Here is a 19,405-nt window from a genome sequence, read left to right as displayed (position 1 = left end):
CCCCGGGCACATCGGAACCCCTTCCCGGGCCATTGGCAGTGCGGCAGGCTGGGAGACAGGGCCCTGGGCCGGAGCACCCGACCCGGGGCCCGGCCGGGCCCCTGGACCCAGCCGGGGCTCCCAAGCCCGGAGGTGCATGGGACGCCTCCCCGGTCCCTCCGGACCCCGTCCCGGGCACCCTGCCATGCAGCAGGACCAAGGACAGAGCCCGGGGTGGGGAGGCCGCCCTCCCCGGGCCCTCAGGGGCCCTAGCCACTGCTCCTGAACCCAGCCAAGCAAGGGGAGGCTCCCCGGGAACAACGGAACCCATTCCTAGGCCCTTGGCAGTGCGGTAGGCTGGGAGACAGGGACCAGGGCCGGAGCACCCGACCCGGGGCCCGCCCGGGCCCCTGGACCGAGCCGGAGCTCCCAAGCCCGGAGGTGCATAGGACGCCTCCCCGGTCCCTCCGGACCCCGTCCCGGGCACCCTGCCACGCAGCAGGACCAAGGACAGAGCCCGGGGTGGGGAGGCCGCCCTCCCCGGGCCCTCAGGGGCCCTAGCCACTGCTCCTGAACCCAGCCAAGCAAGGGGAGGCTCCCCGGGAACAACGGAACCCATTCCTAGGCCCTTGGCAGTGCGGTAGGCTGGGAGACAGGGACCAGGGCCGGAGCACCCGACCCGGGGCCCGCCCGGGCCCCTGGACCCAGCCGGGGCTCCCAAGCCCGGAGGCGCATGGGACGCCTCCCCGGACCCATGGAGCCCGTCCTGGGCATTGAGCCATGCCGTTGGCCTGGAGATGGGTGCCCCGGACGCCCGGGGGAGGTCTGTCTGGGACACATGGAGCCCGTCCTGGGCATTGAACCATGCCGTTGGCCTGGAGAAGGGAGCCCCGGACGCCCGGGGGAGGACTGCCCGGTACCCGTGGAGCCCTTCCCGGGTACTTTGCAACGCCGTTGGCCTCCTGGAGATGGGTGCCCCGAACGCCCGGGGGGTGGGCTGCCCGGGACCCGTGGAGCCCGTCCTGGGCACTCTGACCTGCTGTTGGCCCGGGGGAGGGACCCCAGACGACCGGGACCCGTGGAGCCCGTCCTTGGCACTCTGACAAGCCGTTGGCCCGGGGAAGGGAGCCCCAGACGACCGGGACCTGTGGAGCCCGTCCTGGGCACTCCTGTATGCCGTTGGCCCGGGGAAGGGAGCCCCGGACGTCCGGGACCCGTGGAGCCCGTCCTGGGCACTCCTGTATGCCGTTGGCCCGGGGAAGGGAGCCCCGGACGTCCGGGACCCGTGGAGCCCGTCCTGGGCACTCTGAAATGCTTTGGCCCGGGGAAGGGAGCCCCGGACACCCGGGGGGGAGGACTGCCCGGGACCCGTGGAACTCGTCCTGGGCACTCTGACATGCCGCTGGCCCGGGGAAGGGTGCCCCGGACGCCCGGGGCCCGTGGAGCCCGTCCTGGGCACTCTGACAAGCCGTTGGCCCGGGGAAGGGAGACCTGGACGCCCGGAACCCGTGGAGCCCATCCTGGGCACTCTGAAATGCTTTGGCCCGGGGAAGGGAGCCCCGGACGCCCGGGGGAGGACTGCCCGGGACCCGTGGAACTGGTCCTGGGCACTCTGACATGCCGCTGGCCCGGGGAAGGGTGCCCCGGATGACCGGGGCCCGTGGAGCCCGTCCTGGGCACTCTGCCATGCCGTCAGCCTGGATGGAGCCCCGGACGCCCGGGGGGGCGAAGGCCCGGGACGCATGGAGCCTGTCCCGGGCACTCTGCCATGCCGTCGGCCTGGAATGAGCACCGGACGCCCGGGGGACGACTGCCCAAGAGCCATGGAGCCCGTCCTGGGCAATTTGACATGCAGTTGGCCTGGAGGAAGGAAGCTCCGGGTGGCCTAGGGAGGTGTTGCCCAGGCATATCCCATCTGGTCCCCATGGCAGAGAACCACCAACCCTGGAGGGGTGTCCGGGCATACCCTGCCCCATAGTAATCCGGAGGCAAATTACCTCCCTTTCTTGCAATCTGTGCACGCGAGGTGACAGAGGGGACCCAAGGCGTGAAAGAACCCGACCTCATGGAGCCCTCGCTGGGATCCGGGAGGCGAATGGCACCTCATTAAGACTTCCAGGGAAGTTCGGCCATCTGGTCCCCCCCCATAGGAAAGCGTTGCGGGCGACCAGATGCCCGAGGGGATCCGGGCGACCAGATGGCCGAGGGAATCCGGGCGACCAGATGGCTGGGCATGGAGGTGAAGCCGCCTGGACTCTTCCCCACCCCGTCCCCGTCCCGGGACGAATGCCCGGGACGCATGGAGCCCGTCCTGGCCACTTGACGTCCCGTCCTGGGCATTGAACCATGCCGTCGGCCTGGAGAAGGGAGCCCCCGGACGCCCGGGGGAGGACTGCCCGGTACCCGTGGAGCCCTTCCCGGGTACTTTGCAACGCCGTTGGCCTCCTGGAGATGGGTGCCCCGGATGCCCGGGGGTGGGCTGCCCGGGACCCATGGAGCCCGTCCTGGGCACTTTTACATGCCGTCGGCCTTGAGGTGGGTGCCCTGGACGCCCGGGGGAGGCCTGCCCGGGACCCGTGGAGCCCCTCCCGGGTACTTTGCCAATGCCGTTGGCCTCATGGAGATGGGTGCCCCGGACGCCCGGGGGGAGGACTGCCCGGTACCCGTGGAGTCCTTTCCGGGTACTTTGCAACGCCGTTGGCCTCCTGGAGATATGTGCCCCGAACGCCCGGGGGGAGGGCTGTCCGGGGCCCATGGGGCCCGTCCTGGGCACTGTGACATGCCGTCGGCCTGGAGGTGGGAGCCCCGGACGAGCGGGGGAAGGCTGCCCGGGACCCGTGGAGCCCTTCCCGGGTACTTTGCCATCCCGTTGGCCTCCTGGAGATGGGTGCCCCGGACGCCCGGGGGAGGTCTGTCCGGGGCCCATGGAGCCCGTCCTGGGCAGTGTGACATGCCGTCGGCCTAAAGGTGGGAGCCCCGGACGCCCGGGGGAAGGCTGCCCGGGACCCGTGGAGCCCTTCCCGGGTACTTTGCCATCCCGTTGGCCTCATGGAGATGGGTGCCCCGGACGCCCAGGGGAGGTCTGTCCGGGACACGTGGAGCCCGTCCTGGGCATTGAGCCATGCCGTTGGCCCGGAGAATGGAGCCCCCAGACGCCCGGGAGAGGTGTTGCCCAGGCATATCTCATCTGGTCCCCCGGGCAGAGAACCACCAGCCCTGGAGAGGTGTCTGGGCGTACCCTGCCCCTAGTAATCCGGAGGGAAATTACCCCCCTTTCTTGCAATCCGTGCACGCGAGGTGACAGAGGGGACCCAAGGCGTAAAAGAACCCGACCTCATGGAGCCCTAGCTGGGATCCAGGAGCCGAATGGCACCTCATCGGGACTTCCAGGGAAGCCCGGCCATCTGGTCGCCCCATTGGAAAGCATCGCGGGCGACCAGAGGGCCGGGATCGAAAGGACTCCCAGCTCCCCATCCATCCCAAGCCTTCGCGGTAGGGTTCCTGACTGCCTGCCCACGCAAGGCAGGGCTCTTGGACCCCGGCTGGGCCTCAGGCGCAGGTTGGACCACCGGAGCTCTAGGGCCCGGACGACCTGGGGGAGGAATGCCCGGGACCCGTGGAGCCCGTCCTGGGTACTTTGACATGCCGTCGGCCTGGAGGTGGGTGCCCCAGACGCCCCGGGGGAAGCTGCCCGGGACCCATGGAGCCCGTCCTGGGTACTTTGACATTCCGTCGGCCTGGAGGTGGGAGCCCCGGACGCCCGGGGGGAGGTCTGCCCGGGACCCATGGAGCCCGTCCTGGGTACTTTGCCAATGCCGTTGGCCTCATGGAGATGGGTGCCCCGGACGCCCGGGGGACGAATGCCCGGGACGCATGGAGCCCGTCCTGGGCACTTTTCCATGCCTTCGGCCTGGAGCCCCCAGACACCCAGGGGAGGACCACCGTGAAAACCATGGAGCCCGACCCGGGCACTCTGCCATACCGTCAGCCTAGATGGAGCCCCGGACGCCCAGGGGACGAATGCCCGGGACGCATGGAGCCCGTCCTGGGCACTTTTCAATGCCGTCAGCCTGGATGGAGCCCCGGACGCCCGGGGGACGACTGCCCAGGAGCCATGGAGCCCGTCCTGGGCAATTTGACATGCAGTTGGCCTGGAGGAAGGAAGCCCCGGGTGGCCTAGGGAGGTGTTGCCCAGGCATAGCCCATCTGGTCCCCATGGCAGAGAACCACCAGCCTCGGAGGGGTGTCCGGGCGTACCCTCCTCCCTAGTAATCCGGAGGAAAATTACCCCCTTTTCTTGTAATCTGTGCACGCGAGGTGACAGAGGGGACCCAAGGCGCGAATGTACCCAACCTCCTGGAGCCCTCGCTGGGATCCGGGCGGCGAATGGCACCTCATCGGGACTTCCAGGGAAGTTCGGCCATCTGGTCGCCCCATAGGAAAGCGTTGCGGGCGACCAGATGCCCGAGGGGATCCGGGCGACCAGATGGCCGAGGGAATCTGGGCGATCAGATGGCTGGACACGGAAGTGAAGCCGCCTGGACTCTCCCGACCCTGTCCCCGTCCCCGTGCCCGTGCCCGGGATGCATGGAGCCCGTCCTGGGCACTTTTCCATGCCTTCGGCCTGGAGCCCCCAGACACCCAGGGGAGGACCACCGTGAAAGCCATGGAGCCCGACCCGGGCACTCTGCCATGCCGTCGGCCTGGATGGAGCCCCGGACGCCCGGGGGACAAATGCCCGGGACGCATGGAGCCCGTCCTGGGCACTTTTCCATGCCTTCGGCATGGAGCGCCCCGACACCCTGGGGAGGACCACCCTGGAAACCATGGAGCCCGACCCGGGCACTCTGCCATGCCGTCGGCCTGGATGGAGCCCCGGACGCCCGGGGGACAAATGCCCGGGACGCATGGAGCCCGTCCTGGGTACTTTTCCATGCCGTCGGCCAGGAGCCCCCTGACACCCAGGGGAGGACCACCGTGAAAACCATGGAGCCCGACCCGGGCACTCTGCCATACCGTCAGCCTGGATGTAGCCCCGGACGCCCGGGGGACGAATGCCCGGGACGCATGGAGCCCGTCCCGGGCACTCTGCCATGCCATCCCGACAAATTCGTACGGACTCCTAACCTTCCGACACGGATCGGAATCGAGCCCTTTCTGACCCAGCAGATTTCAGGTTGATTTGCTATATACTTTACGTACGATTTTATGGGGGCCGATTCCGATCCGGTACGTAAAAGCAAATACGACCGACATGTCGGACAACCACGTACACCCAGGGGATAGGACTGCCCGGGTCACATGGACCCCGTCCTGGGCACTCTGATCTGCCGCCGGCGCCGGGGATCGAACCGTGATCACCAGATGGGGATATCCCAAAAATCTGGCATGGATACGGCCCGCCAGGACAGGTTTGGGCACCCCTGCCTTGTATCATTTGAATGGACAGCAGGAGAGTCGGATATTTATGGTTAGTGGGGGTGGGGTTTTGAAGATTAACCTCATTTGACTAAGAGCCGGGGCATCTGGGAGGAAAAGTATTTTAAGGGGGATGAAGTTCACATCTCCTTGGTGAAATTTCTAGATCCTTATTTCATCCTTTCTCAGACCCCCCAGGATATAGCGGCATGGATTAGCAAATTTAGCGGCACAAAAATGGAAATTTAGCGGCACAAATATGGAAATTTAGCGGCAATTTTGCGGCATTTCATTTGGCCTTGGACCTTCATAAAGCGGCCTCCAGTGACCTCATCCGTCACCCGCCCTTCCTAACGCTCTTTCTGCCTCCCAATTCTCCCTCTCTTAGTTGTGTTTTGCCGCTTTTAGCTCCACTATCTTCCTTCCTAATTCACTCTTTCCACTGTCCCATTCAGCTTTCTGTTTCTCATGCCCCCTCCTTTCTGTGCCTCATTCACTCATCCTCTCTCTCACGCATACACACACATCTTTCTCTCCTTATCGATATCTCTCTCATCAGCCCAGTCTCTTCTCCCCCCGTCCCTCTCTCTTTCCATCTTCGTATCTCTCTAGCAACCTGCCTCTCTAGTTCTCTCTTGTCGCCCTCTCTCCCTTCCTAGCCCGCTCTTCTCTCTCTAACTCTCATACTTTCGTTCTACCAGACACTGTCTTTCTTCCCCTTCCTCTCTCGCCCTATTTCTCGCGCATTCACCCTCCCTCTTTCTCTCCTGCTCACTCCTCTCTACTTTTCTCCACCTTTCACTTTCATTCGCCCAGTTTCTCTCACCCCCTACTACCCTTTACTTCTATCCCACCTGTGACTTCTTTGCTCACTCCCCCTCTCTTTCACCCCTTCTTTCTCGTCTCACCTGCCCCATACCCTCAGTTTTCATTCTTGCTCCCCCTCTTTACCTTTGCGCTCCACTGCTACTGGATAGGGCAAAAGTAGGCACAGGCTGCAATAGGCTGTCTTCCATTGCTACTCACATCGGTGATTACTCAGGCTTTTAAGTGAAAGTGACACACTTTTCGATGCTAGATAATGTGCAATTTGAAAGTAGCACTTATTCCCATGTGCTGCTCTGTAGTTGCTGACATTGCAACGTGATTTGTTGATAGTATCAAGACTGTCTTGAGGATATCTTCAAGGGGCCGGTAGAAATTGTAGCATGGCTTTATCGTTTAGGACACTTGAACATTTGACTCTAATTATCGTTTATCCATAATGAGCGTATTTCCTTTTGAAGCTCATTACCTGCCTTTGCATTTCAGACCTAGGTTTACTGCCAATTTTATCTGTGAAGCAAGAGGAGTTCAGTGCTGTGGGTTCTCTGCCGTATGGGGGGCGGTGGAGGTGCGAGCCCCTGCTTCCTGCTGGGAATCCAATCCCATCACAATCCTCGTGTTTGTTTCATTTCCCTCCCGAGACCCCCCGGCTCCAGAGCTCATTACCGAGAGGAATCTCGGGATTACACTGAGGCTTGTCTTCAGGGTGGGGGGTCGGGTGTCCACTTCGAGCCCCCCGGCCCGCCCTGCAGCGGTGTTCACGCTCACCCCACATCACAGGCAGCGCAGTCTGTACACAGGGCAGACACACACACACTGCAAGGCACGCCGCTCCTCTCCAGCAGACACCCGCACCTTGTCTCTACTCCTCCCCCCCCGCCCTCTGGAAGATAAATGCCCCCCAGCCTCTGGCCACCTGCAGCCCCCGGCCCGCCCTGCAGCGGTGTCCATACGCACCCCACATCACAGAGCGCAGTCTGTACACAGGGCACACACACACACACTGCAAAGCACGCCGCCCCCCTCCAGCAGACACCTCTTGCTCTCTGCCCCGCCCCCTCCGGAAGATAGATGCCCCCAGCCTCTGGCCACCTGCAGGCCCCGGGTCGGTCTGTGCGCTTCTATCGATTGTGAGCTGAGTGAGCTGCTAATGCCCCATTAAGCAAGCCCGGAATGTTATTCTTTCGTGCTTCTGTGTCCTTCCCGCCCGCCCCAATAAACAAAGTAAGTCAGACCCCCCCAGGATATAGCGGCTTTGGTAAAAATGCCGCGATTTCTACGAAAAGTGCCGATTTCGCGGGCACTTTTGTAAAAATCGCGGCATTTTTACTAAAGTGCCAATTTCGCGGCAAATCGCGAAATCGCGATATCCTGGAGGGTCTGCTTTCTGTGGATGCAGACTCAGTCTGAACAGAGGTCATAGTCCTCGCTCTGACTTTCAAAGGAACTTCAAATATGCATGGCTTATTTGGCTTTGCCCGGCAGGGCTTGCCCGGCGGGGTGAGAATGGCGTTTGTCAGGCGTTCGTCAGGCGATCGGAAGGGGTGAGGCGATAGTTTATGGTTCAATGGTTTTCATGAAGTCTTCTTGATACGATGAAAGCAGGAAAGGGAAGCTTGTCAATAAGCAAACTTAAGACAAGGTGTGACTCCTAGAAAGAATGACTTGGAAACAACATACAGAAACTCACATATGAAAAGGCCCTGATGAGGCTTGAACTCATGACCCCTGGTTTACAAGACCAGTGCTCTGCCACTGAGCTACAAGGCCAGCCTGCCTGCAGTATGTAAATCGCTTCATGTATTCTTACTGCGGTATGAAGATATCTATGATTTTGAGACTCTGTATGGAAATGCAGTTGCATTTGAATGTCTACATGCGTGCACAAATTGAAGAGCATGCTTAAGACACTTTTCTTGGAAGTAGGAAAAACTCCATTTTGATTTGAGAACATAAGAGTATTCACATTTATGACCATACTGATAGCTCTAGTTAGTATGTCCACAATCAGTGACAGATAGAGAACTCACTTATTAGAAGTGATCTGTCTCTGTGGGGCAGACATATGTCAACAGTCATACACTTGAGATGGCTGAAACTTTAGGAGTAAGAGCTGCTTTCTTATCAGTCTATCTATCCAAACTGGTTAGAAGTAACCCTGGGCGTCCGAATCGGCTACGCCCACGGAGTAGGCGTAGTGTTGCCTTCTACGCATTTTGCGTAGACAGCGTAGCCGGCAACACTACGCCCACTCCGTGTGCGTAGCCGATTCGGCCGCCACCCACCTCCCTCCCGCCCTCCCCTACATACATTATTTAAGCAACTAACCTTAATAAAACAATTTTTAAAGCACTTACCATGTCCGGGGCTCTTCCGGGGCTCCCTCTTGGAATAGCGTCCCTTCCTGGATACCAATGCGCATGCGCGGCCTCCCGCGCAAGGGCATTGGTATCCAGGACGACGCTATTCCAAGAGGGAGCCCCGGACGAGCCCCGGACACGGTAAGTGCTTTAAAATTGTTTTATTAAGGGTAGTTGCTTAAATAATGTATGTAGGGGAGAGCGGGAGGGAGGTGCGTAGTGGGGCTACGCGGAGTGCGGGAGTGGGCGTAGCTTCTCGCCCACTCCGCGTAGCTCCGCGGAGCCCCACTACGCCCACTACGACCAGGGTTAGTTAGAAGGCCAGGAGTGAGGGAAAGGCAATCCTCTGGACACTTCATGAAAGATCTAATTTCAATTAAGCACAAAACACTTCCCTTAATTTGACATAATTGCCAAAATGGAATAGTCAGTTGGGCCCTTCTAGTGGATTATGGCTGTGTCTTGAAAGAGAGTGTAATTGTACTACGAGACATGCCCACCTTCAAAAGAGTGTCTGATGGCGTTCCGACAAAGGTGGGATTCGAACCCACGCGTAGTGAGCACAATGGATTAGCAGTCCATCGCCTTAACCACTCGGCCACCTCGTCTGCCTTAGGTGACTATGTTTCATTTTTTAGGAAATTCTTACGATGTGCTAATTACAAATAATCATAAGTTTCTCCTAGACTGTGTCAGAACTGGCAAATATATGTGGTGTTCAATAGACAGAGCACATGATATAGCAGAATTATCAAATCTGTTCCGTTAGGACTGTAGTTTTTAATAGTCATGATAACATGCTAGCATGTGAGTCGATCTTGCACAGTGAATAAGGGAGCAGTGCCAGTATCTACTTGGTCAGCTCTAGATGGCTCAACTGGGGAGGTATGAGTACAGTGAGCTCCAGTGGCGCAATCGGTTAGCGCGCGGTACTTATACAGCAGTACTTGCATTGAGGCATGCCGAGGTTGTGAGTTCGAGCCTCACCTGGAGCAGCTTACTGGTTTTTCATAAACCATTTCACTAAAAGTAAAGATTAAACTCAGGGGAAAGACGGCCCTTGCTAGAGAGTTTTTACTTCTTTTCAGGATCTGCGTGTCCGACTCTTCCAGGTGCAAATATCACAATCCTATTCGATGCTCCTTATAAACATTCCATGATGTGCCGTCTTGCATAGCATGCAAACACCACATCAGTGCATTTAAAAATACATTTGTAGAATAATAAATATGATGAAAACATTGTTGTCACGGGATAACCATATACTGAGGAGCTGCAAACAGTGCTGTATCAGCTACTTACAATAAAATTTAACTGAAATACATATCAAAAGAAGAGCGTCATCATATTAATGTTTCTAGTCAACATAAGAGTTGCACCATAGCAGCTTATGGTGCTTTCTGCTCAGATTGTGCCTCCAATCCCACATTGATTTTTTTTATTCTTTGCAGTTTAAAAAAACAATTTATGCTCAAAGTTAACTTTTTAAAACCATTCAACCTAATATATTTATTTCTCTAACTTGTGAATGTGGTCCATGTTCTCTTTTCCTCATCCCCATCACGATACTCCTTTTCCCGAAATCAGGTTCACTTCTTTATCCAGCCCACCCATCCAAGGTCACCAAATCTATGAAGCGATTCTGCTTTTTCTCACATTCTCTCTATGTACAAGATACCTTGTATCATTTGAATGGACAGCAGGAGAGTCGGATATTTATGGTTAGTGGGGGTGGGGTTTTGAAGATTAACCTCATTTGACTAAGAGCCGGGGCATCTGGGAGGAAAAGTATTTTAAGGGGGATGAAGTTCACATCTCCTTGGTGAAATTTCTAGATCCTTATTTCATCCTTTCTCAGACCCCCCAGGATATAGCGGCATGGATTAGCAAATTTAGCGGCACAAAAATGGAAATTTAGCGGCACAAATATGGAAATTTAGCGGCAATTTTGCGGCATTTCATTTGGCCTTGGACCTTCATAAAGCGGCCTCCAGTGACCTCATCCGTCACCCGCCCTTCCTAACGCTCTTTCTGCCTCCCAATTCTCCCTCTCTTAGTTGTGTTTTGCCGCTTTTAGCTCCTCTATCTTCCTTCCTAATTCACTCTTTCCACTGTCCCATTCAGCTTTCTGTTTCTCATGCCCCCTCCTTTCTGTGCCTCATTCACTCATCCTCTCTCTCACGCATACACACACATCTTTCTCTCCTTATCGATATCTCTCTCATCAGCCCAGTCTCTTCTCCCCCCGTCCCTCTCTCTTTCCATCTTCGTATCTCTCTAGCAACCTGCCTCTCTAGTTCTCTCTTGTCGCCCTCTCTCCCTTCCTAGCCCGCTCTTCTCTCTCTAACTCTCATACTTTCGTTCTACCAGACACTGTCTTTCTTCCCCTTCCTCTCTCGCCCTATTTCTCGCGCATTCACCCTCCCTCTTTCTCTCCTGCTCACTCCTCTCTACTTTTCTCCACCTTTCACTTTCATTCGCCCAGTTTCTCTCACCCCCTACTACCCTTTACTTCTATCCCACCTGTGACTTCTTTGCTCACTCCCCCTCTCTTTCACCCCTTCTTTCTCGTCTCACCTGCCCCATACCCTCAGTTTTCATTCTTGCTCCCCCTCTTTACCTTTGCGCTCCACTGCTACTGGATAGGGCAAAAGTAGGCACAGGCTGCAATAGGCTGTCTTCCATTGCTACTCACATCGGTGATTACTCAGGCTTTTAAGTGAAAGTGACACACTTTTCGATGCTAGATAATGTGCAATTTGAAAGTAGCACTTATTCTGATGTGCTGCTCTGTAGTTGCTGACATTGCAACGTGATTTGTTGATAGTATCAAGACTGTCTTGAGGATATCTTCAAGGGGCCGGTAGAAATTGTAGCATGGCTTTATCGTTTAGGACACTTGAACATTTGACTCTAATTATCGTTTATCCATAATGAGCGTATTTCCTTTTGAAGCTCATTACCTGCCTTTGCATTTCAGACCTAGGTTTACTGCCAATTTTATCTGTGAAGCAAGAGGAGTTCAGTGCTGTGGGTTCTCTGCCGTATGGGGGGCGGTGGAGGTGCGAGCCCCTGCTTCCTGCTGGGAATCCAATCCCATCACAATCCTCGTGTTTGTTTCATTTCCCTCCCGAGACCCCCCGGCTCCAGAGCTCATTACCGAGAGGAATCTCGGGATTACACTGAGGCTTGTCTTCAGGGTGGGGGGTCGGGTGTCCACTTCGAGCCCCCCGGCCCACCCTGCAGCGGTGTTCACGCTCACCCCACATCACAGGCAGCGCAGTCTGTACACAGGGCAGACACACACACACTGCAAGGCACGCCGCTCCTCTCCAGCAGACACCCGCACCTTGTCTCTACTCCTCCCCCCCCGCCCTCTGGAAGATAAATGCCCCCCAGCCTCTGGCCACCTGCAGCCCCCGGCCCGCCCTGCAGCGGTGTCCATACGCACCCCACATCACAGAGCGCAGTCTGTACACAGGGCACACACACACACACTGCAAAGCACGCCGCCCCCCTCCAGCAGACACCTCTTGCTCTCTGCCCCGCCCCCTCCGGAAGATAGATGCCCCCAGCCTCTGGCCACCTGCAGGCCCCGGGTCGGTCTGTGCGCTTCTATCGATTGTGAGCTGAGTGAGCTGCTAATGCCCCATTAAGCAAGCCCGGAATGTTATTCTTTCGTGCTTCTGTGTCCTTCCCGCCCGCCCCAATAAACAAAGTAAGTCAGACCCCCCCAGGATATAGCGGCTTTGGTAAAAATGCCGCGATTTCTACGAAAAGTGCCGATTTCGCGGGCACTTTTGTAAAAATCGCGGCATTTTTACTAAAGTGCCAATTTCGCGGCAAATCGCGAAATCGCGATATCCTGGAGGGTCTGCTTTCTGTGGATGCAGACTCAGTCTGAACAGAGGTCATAGTCCTCGCTCTGACTTTCAAAGGAACTTCAAATATGCATGGCTTATTTGGCTTTGCCCGGCAGGGCTTGCCCGGCGGGGTGAGAATGGCGTTTGTCAGGCGTTCGTCAGGCGATCGGAAGGGGTGAGGCGATAGTTTATGGTTCAATGGTTTTCATGAAGTCTTCTTGATACGATGAAAGCAGGAAAGGGAAGCTTGTCAATAAGCAAACTTAAGACAAGGTGTGACTCCTAGAAAGAATGACTTGGAAACAACATACAGAAACTCACATATAAAAAGGCCCTGATGAGGCTTGAACTCATGACCCCTGGTTTACAAGACCAGTGCTCTGCCACTGAGCTACAAGGCCAGCCTGCCTGCAGTATGTAAATCGCTTCATGTATTCTTACTGCGGTATGAAGATATCTATGATTTTGAGACTCTGTATGGAAATGCAGTTGCATTTGAATGTCTACATGCGTGCACAAATTGAAGAGCATGCTTAAGACACTTTTCTTGGAAGTAGGAAAAACTCCATTTTGATTTGAGAACATAAGAGTATTCACATTTATGACCATACTGATAGCTCTAGTTAGTATGTCCACAATCAGTGACAGATAGAGAACTCACTTATTAGAAGTGATCTGTCTCTGTGGGGCAGACATATGTCAACAGTCATACACTTGAGATGGCTGAAACTTTAGGAGTAAGAGCTGCTTTCTTATCAGTCTATCTATCCAAACTGGTTAGAAGTAACCCTGGGCGTCCGAATCGGCTACGCCCACGGAGTAGGCGTAGTGTTGCCTTCTACGCATTTTGCGTAGACAGCGTAGCCGGCAACACTACGCCCACTCCGTGTGCGTAGCCGATTCGGCCGCCACCCACCTCCCTCCCGCCCTCCCCTACATACATTATTTAAGCAACTAACCTTAATAAAACAATTTTTAAAGCACTTACCATGTCCGGGGCTCTTCCGGGGCTCCCTCTTGGAATAGCGTCCCTTCCTGGATACCAATGCGCATGCGCGGCCTCCCGCGCATGGGCATTGGTATCCAGGACGACGCTATTCCAAGAGGGAGCCCCGGACGAGCCCCGGACACGGTAAGTGCTTTAAAATTGTTTTATTAAGGGTAGTTGCTTAAATAATGTATGTAGGGGAGAGCGGGAGGGAGGTGCGTAGTGGGGCTACGCGGAGTGAGGGAGTGGGCGTAGCTTCTCGCCCACTCCGCGTAGCTCCGCGGAGCCCCACTACGCCCACTACGACCAGGGTTAGTTAGAAGGCCAGGAGTGAGGGAAAGGCAATCCTCTGGACACTTCATGAAAGATCTAATTTCAATTAAGCACAAAACACTTCCCTTAATTTGACATAATTGCCAAAATGGAATAGTCAGTTGGGCCCTTCTAGTGGATTATGGCTGTGTCTTGAAAGAGAGTGTAATTGTACTACGAGACATGCCCACCTTCAAAAGAGTGTCTGATGGCGTTCCGACAAAGGTGGGATTCGAACCCACGCGTGCAGAGCACAATGGATTAGCAGTCCATCGCCTTAACCACTCGGCCACCTCGTCTGCCTTAGGTGACTATGTTTCATTTTTTAGGAAATTCTTACGATGTGCTAATTACAAATAATCATAAGTTTCTCCTAGACTGTGTCAGAACTGGCAAATATATGTGGTGTTCAATAGACAGAGCACATGATATAGCAGAATTATCAAATCTGTTCCATTAGGACTGTAGTTTTTAATAGTCATGATAACATGCTAGCATGTGAGTCGATCTTGCACAGTGAATAAGGGAGCAGTGCCAGTATCTACTTGGTCAGCTCTAGATGGCTCAACTGGGGAGGTATGAGAACAGTGAACTCCAGTGGCGCAATCGGTTAGCGCGCGGTACTTATACAGCAGTACTTGCATTGAGGCATGAGGTTGTGAGTTCGAGCCTCACCTGGAGCAGCTTACTGGTTTTTCATAAACCATTTCACTAAAAGTAAAGATTAAACTCAGGGGAAAGACGGCCCTTGCTAGAGAGTTTTTACTTCTTTTCAGGATCTGCGTGTCCGACTCTTCCAGGTGCAAATATCACAATCCTATTCGATGCTCCTTATAAACATTCCATGATGTGCCGTCTTGCATAGCATGCAAACACCACATCAGTGCATTTAAAAATACATTTGTAGAATAATAAATATGATGAAAACATTGTTGTCACGGGATAACCATATACTGAGGAGCTGCAAACAGTGCTGTATCAGCTACTTACAATAAAATTTAACTGAAAGACATATCAAAAGAAGAGCGTCATCATATTAATGTTTCTAGTCAACATAAGAGTTGCACCATAGCAGCTTATGGTGCTTTCTGCTCAGATTGTGCCTCCAATCCCACATTGATTTTTTTTATTCTTTGCAGTTTAAAAAAACAATTCATGCTCAAAGTTAACTTTTTAAAACCATTCAACCTAATATATTTATTTCTCTAACTTGTGAATGTGGTCCATGTTCTCTTTTCCTCATCCCCATCACGATACTCCTTTTCCCGAAATCAGGTTCACTTCTTTATCCAGCCCACCCATCCAAGGTCACCAAATCTATGAAGCGATTTGCTTTTTCTCACATTCTCTCTATGTACAAGATACCTTGTATCATTTGAATGGACAGCAGGAGAGTCGGATATTTATGGTTAGTGGGGGTGGGGTTTTGAAGATTAACCTCATTTGACTAAGAGCCGGGCATCTGGGAGGAAAAGTATTTTAAGGGGGATGAAGTTCACATCTCCTTGGTGAAATTTCTAGATCCTTATTTCATCCTTTCTCAGACCCCCCAGGATATAGCGGCATGGATTAGCAAATTTAGCGGCACAAAAATGGAAATTTAGCGGCACAAATATGGAAATTTAGCGGCAATTTTGCGGCATTTCATTTGGCCCTGGACCTTCATAAAGCGGCCTCCAGTGACCTCATCCGTCACCCGCCCTTCCTAACGCTCTTTCTGCCTCCCAATTCTCCCTCTCTTAGTTGTGTTTTGCCGCTTTTAGCTCCTCTATCTTCCTTCCTAATTCACTCTTTCCACTGTCCCATTCAGCTTTCTGTTTCTCATGCCCCCTCCTTTCTGTGCCTCATTCACTCATCCTCTCTCTCACGCATACACACACATCTTTCTCTCCTTATCGATATCTCTCTCATCAGCCCAGTCTCTTCTCCCCCCGTCCCTCTCTCTTTCCATCTTCGTATCTCTCTAGCAACCTGCCTCTCTAGTTCTCTCTTGTCGCCCTCTCTCCCTTCCTAGCCCGCTCTTCTCTCTCTAACTCTCATACTTTCGTTCTACCAGACACTGTCTTTCTTCCCCTTCGTCTCTCGCCCTATTTCTCGCGCATTCACCCTCCCTCTTTCTCTCCTGCTCACTCCTCTCTACTTTTCTCCACCTTTCACTTTCATTCGCCCAGTTTCTCTCACCCCCTACTACCCTTTACTTCTATCCCACCTGTGACTTCTTTGCTCACTCCCCCTCTCTTTCACCCCTTCTTTCTCGTCTCACCTGCCCCATACCCTCAGTTTTCATTCTTGCTCCCCCTCTTTACCTTTGCGCTCCACTGCTACTGGATAGGGCAAAAGTAGGCACAGGCTGCAATAGGCTGTCTTCCATTGCTACTCACATCGGTGATTACTCAGGCTTTTAAGTGAAAGTGACACACTTTTCGATGCTAGATAATGTGCAATTTGAAAGTAGCACTTATTCCGATGTGCTGCTCTGTAGTTGCTGACGTTGCAACGTGATTTGTTGATAGTATCAAGACTGTCTTGAGGATATCTTCAAGGGGCCGGTAGAAATTGTAGCATGGCTTTATCGTTTAGGACACTTGAACATTTGACTCTAATTATCGTTTATCCATAATGAGCGTATTTCCTTTTGAAGCTCATTACCTGCCTTTGCATTTCAGACCTAGGTTTACTGCCAATTTTATCTGTGAAGCAAGAGGAGTTCAGTGCTGTGGGTTCTCTGCCGTATGGGGGGCGGTGGAGGTGCGAGCCCCTGCTTCCTGCTGGGAATCCAATCCCATCACAATCCTCGTGTTTGTTTCATTTCCCTCCCGAGACCCCCCGGCTCCAGAGCTCATTACCGAGAGGAATCTCGGGATTACACTGAGGCTTGTCTTCAGGGTGGGGGGTCGGGTGTCCACTTCGAGCCCCCCGGCCCGCCCTGCAGCGGTGTTCACGCTCACCCCACATCACAGGCAGCGCAGTCTGTACACAGGGCAGACACACACACACTGCAAGGCACGCCGCTCCTCTCCAGCAGACACCCCCACCTTGTCTCTACTCCTCCCCCCCCGCCCTCTGGAAGATAAATGCCCCCCAGCCTCTGGCCACCTGCAGCCCCCGGCCCGCCCTGCAGCGGTGTCCATACGCACCCCACATCACAGAGCGCAGTCTGTACACAGGGCACACACACACACACTGCAAAGCACGCCGCCCCCCTCCAGCAGACACCTCTTGCTCTCTGCCCCGCCCCCTCCGGAAGATAGATGCCCCCAGCCTCTGGCCACCTGGAGGCCCCGGGTCGGTCTGTGCGCTTCTATCGATTGTGAGCTGAGTGAGCTGCTAATGCCCCATTAAGCAAGCCCGGAATGTTATTCTTTCGTGCTTCTGTGTCCTTCCCGCCCGCCCCAATAAACAAAGTAAGTCAGACCCCCCCAGGATATAGCGGCTTTGGTAAAAATGCCGCGATTTCTACGAAAAGTGCCGATTTCGCGGGCACTTTTGTAAAAATCGCGGCATTTTTACTAAAGTGCCAATTTCGCGGCAAATCGCGAAATCGCGATATCCTGGAGGGTCTGCTTTCTGTGGATGCAGACTCAGTCTGAACAGAGGTCATAGTCCTCGCTCTGACTTTCAAAGGAACTTCAAATATGCATGGCTTATTTGGCTTTGCCCGGCAGGGCTTGCCCGGCGGGGTGAGAATGGCGTTTGTCAGGCGATCGGAAGGGGTGAGGCGATAGTTTATGGTTCAATGGTTTTCATGAAGTCTTCTTGATACGATGAAAGCAGGAAAGGGAAGCTTGTCAATAAGCAAACTTAAGACAAGGTGTGACTCCTAGAAAGAATGACTTGGAAACAACATACAGAAACTCACATATAAAAAGGCCCTGATGAGGCTCGAACTCATGACCCCTGGTTTACAAGACCAGTGCTCTGCCACTGAGCTACAAGGCCAGCCTGCCTGCAGTATGTAAATCGCTTCATGTATTCTTACTGCGGTATGAAGATATCTATGATTTTGAGACTCTGTATGGAAATGCAGTTGCATTTGAATGTCTACATGCGTGCACAAATTGAAGAGCATGCTTAAGACACTTTTCTTGGAAGTAGGAAAAACTCCATTTTGATTTGAGAACATAAGAGTATTCACATTTATGACCATACTGATAGCTCTAGTTAGTATGTCCACAATCAGTGACAGATAGAGAACTCACTTATTAGAAGTGATCTGTCTCTGTGGGGCAGACATATGTCAACAGTCATACACTTGAGATGGCTGAAACTTTAGGAGTAAGAGCTGCTTTCTTATCAGTCTATCTATCCAAACTGGTTAGAAGTAACCCTGGGCGTCCGAATCGGCTACGCCCACGGAGTAGGCGTAGTGTTGCCTTCTACGCATTTTGCGTAGACAGCGTAGCCGGCAACACTACGCCCACTCCGTGTGCGTAGCCGATTCGGCCGCCACACGCCTCCCTCCCGCCCTCCCCTACATACATTATTTAAGCAACTAACCTTAATAAAACAATTTTTAAAGCACTTACCATGTCCGGGGCTCTTCCGGGGCTCCCTCTTGGAATAGCGTCCCTTCCTGGATACCAATGCGCATGCGCGGCCTCCCGCGCATGCGCATTGGTATCCAGGACGACGCTATTCCAAGAGGGAGCCCCGGACGAGCCCCGGACACGGTAAGTGCTTTAAAATTGTTTTATGAAGGGTAGTTGCTTAAATAATGTATGTAGGGGAGAGCGGGAGGGAGGTGCGTAGTGGGGCTACGCGGAGTGCGGGAGTGGGCATAGCTTCTCGCCCACTCCGCGTAGCTCCGCGGAGCCCCACTACGCCCACTACGACCAGGGTTAGTTAGAAGGCCAGGAGTGAGGGAAAGGCAATCCTCTGGACACTTCATGAAAGATCTAATTTCAATTAAGCACAAAACACTTCCCTTAATTTGACATAATTGCCAAAATGGAATAGTCAGTTGGGCCCTTCTAGTGGATTATGGCTGTGTCTTGAAAGAGAGTGTAATTGTACTACGAGACATGCCCACCTTCAAAAGAGTGTCTGATGGCGTTCCGACGAAGGTGGGATTCAAACCCACGCGTGCAGAGCACAATGGATTAGCAGTCCATCGCCTTAACCACTCGGCCACCTCGTCTGCCTTAGGTGACTATGTTTCATTTTTTAGGAAATTCTTACGATGTGCTAATTACAAATAATCATAAGTTTCTCCTAGACTGTGTCAGAACTGGCAAATATATGTGGTGTTCAATAGACAGAGCACATGATATAGCAGAATTATCAAATCTGTTCCATTAGGACTGTAGTTTTTAATAGTCATGATAACATGCTAGCATGTGAGTCGATCTTGCACAGTGAATAAGGGAGCAGTGCCAGTATCTACTTGGTCAGCTCTAGATGGCTCAACTGGGGAGATATGAGAACAGTGACCTCCAGTGGCGCAATCGGTTAGCGCGCGGTACTTATACAGCAGTACTTGCATTGAGGCATGCCGAGGTTGTGAGTTTGAGCCTCACCTGGAGCAGCTTACTGGTTTTTCATAAACCATTTCACTAAAAGTAAAGATTAAACTCAGGGGAAAGACGGCCCTTGCTAGAGAGTTTTTACTTCTTTTCAGGATCTGCGTGTCCGACTCTTCCAGGTGCAAATATCACAATCCT

The 19,405-nt window shown here is 53.8% G+C and overlaps 8 non-coding genes across 8 annotated transcripts; 2 read left to right on the top strand and 6 right to left on the bottom strand.

The window, feature by feature from the left end:
* Positions 1 to 7,920: 7,920 nt before the first annotated feature.
* TRNAT-UGU (transfer RNA threonine (anticodon UGU)) lies at positions 7,921 to 7,992 on the bottom strand. Its single transcript has one exon. It is a non-coding gene; the product is annotated as a tRNA-Thr (tRNA).
* A 1,116-nt stretch (positions 7,993 to 9,108) lies between these two features.
* TRNAS-GCU (transfer RNA serine (anticodon GCU)) lies at positions 9,109 to 9,190 on the bottom strand. Its single transcript has one exon. It is a non-coding gene; the product is annotated as a tRNA-Ser (tRNA).
* A 292-nt stretch (positions 9,191 to 9,482) lies between these two features.
* TRNAI-UAU (transfer RNA isoleucine (anticodon UAU)) lies at positions 9,483 to 9,577 on the top strand. Its single transcript has 2 exons — positions 9,483 to 9,520; positions 9,542 to 9,577. It is a non-coding gene; the product is annotated as a tRNA-Ile (tRNA).
* A 3,197-nt stretch (positions 9,578 to 12,774) lies between these two features.
* On the bottom strand, positions 12,775 to 12,846 carry TRNAT-UGU (transfer RNA threonine (anticodon UGU)). The gene has a single exon. It is a non-coding gene; the product is annotated as a tRNA-Thr (tRNA).
* Positions 12,847 to 13,962: 1,116 nt separating this feature from the next.
* Positions 13,963 to 14,044, bottom strand: TRNAS-GCU (transfer RNA serine (anticodon GCU)). Its single transcript has one exon. It is a non-coding gene; the product is annotated as a tRNA-Ser (tRNA).
* A 3,568-nt stretch (positions 14,045 to 17,612) lies between these two features.
* Positions 17,613 to 17,684, bottom strand: TRNAT-UGU (transfer RNA threonine (anticodon UGU)). The gene has a single exon. It is a non-coding gene; the product is annotated as a tRNA-Thr (tRNA).
* A 1,116-nt stretch (positions 17,685 to 18,800) lies between these two features.
* Positions 18,801 to 18,882, bottom strand: TRNAS-GCU (transfer RNA serine (anticodon GCU)). The gene has a single exon. It is a non-coding gene; the product is annotated as a tRNA-Ser (tRNA).
* Positions 18,883 to 19,174: 292 nt separating this feature from the next.
* Positions 19,175 to 19,269, top strand: TRNAI-UAU (transfer RNA isoleucine (anticodon UAU)). The gene is made up of 2 exons: positions 19,175 to 19,212; positions 19,234 to 19,269. It is a non-coding gene; the product is annotated as a tRNA-Ile (tRNA).
* The last annotated feature ends 136 nt before the right edge of the window (positions 19,270 to 19,405 follow it).

Source organism: Lissotriton helveticus, chromosome 5_1 (genome assembly GCF_964261635.1).
Source record: "Lissotriton helveticus chromosome 5_1, aLisHel1.1, whole genome shotgun sequence".
Lineage (NCBI taxonomy): Eukaryota > Metazoa > Chordata > Amphibia > Caudata > Salamandridae > Lissotriton > Lissotriton helveticus.
Note: the sequence above shows the minus strand (reverse complement) of the source record. Positions and strands in the feature narration are given on the sequence as shown.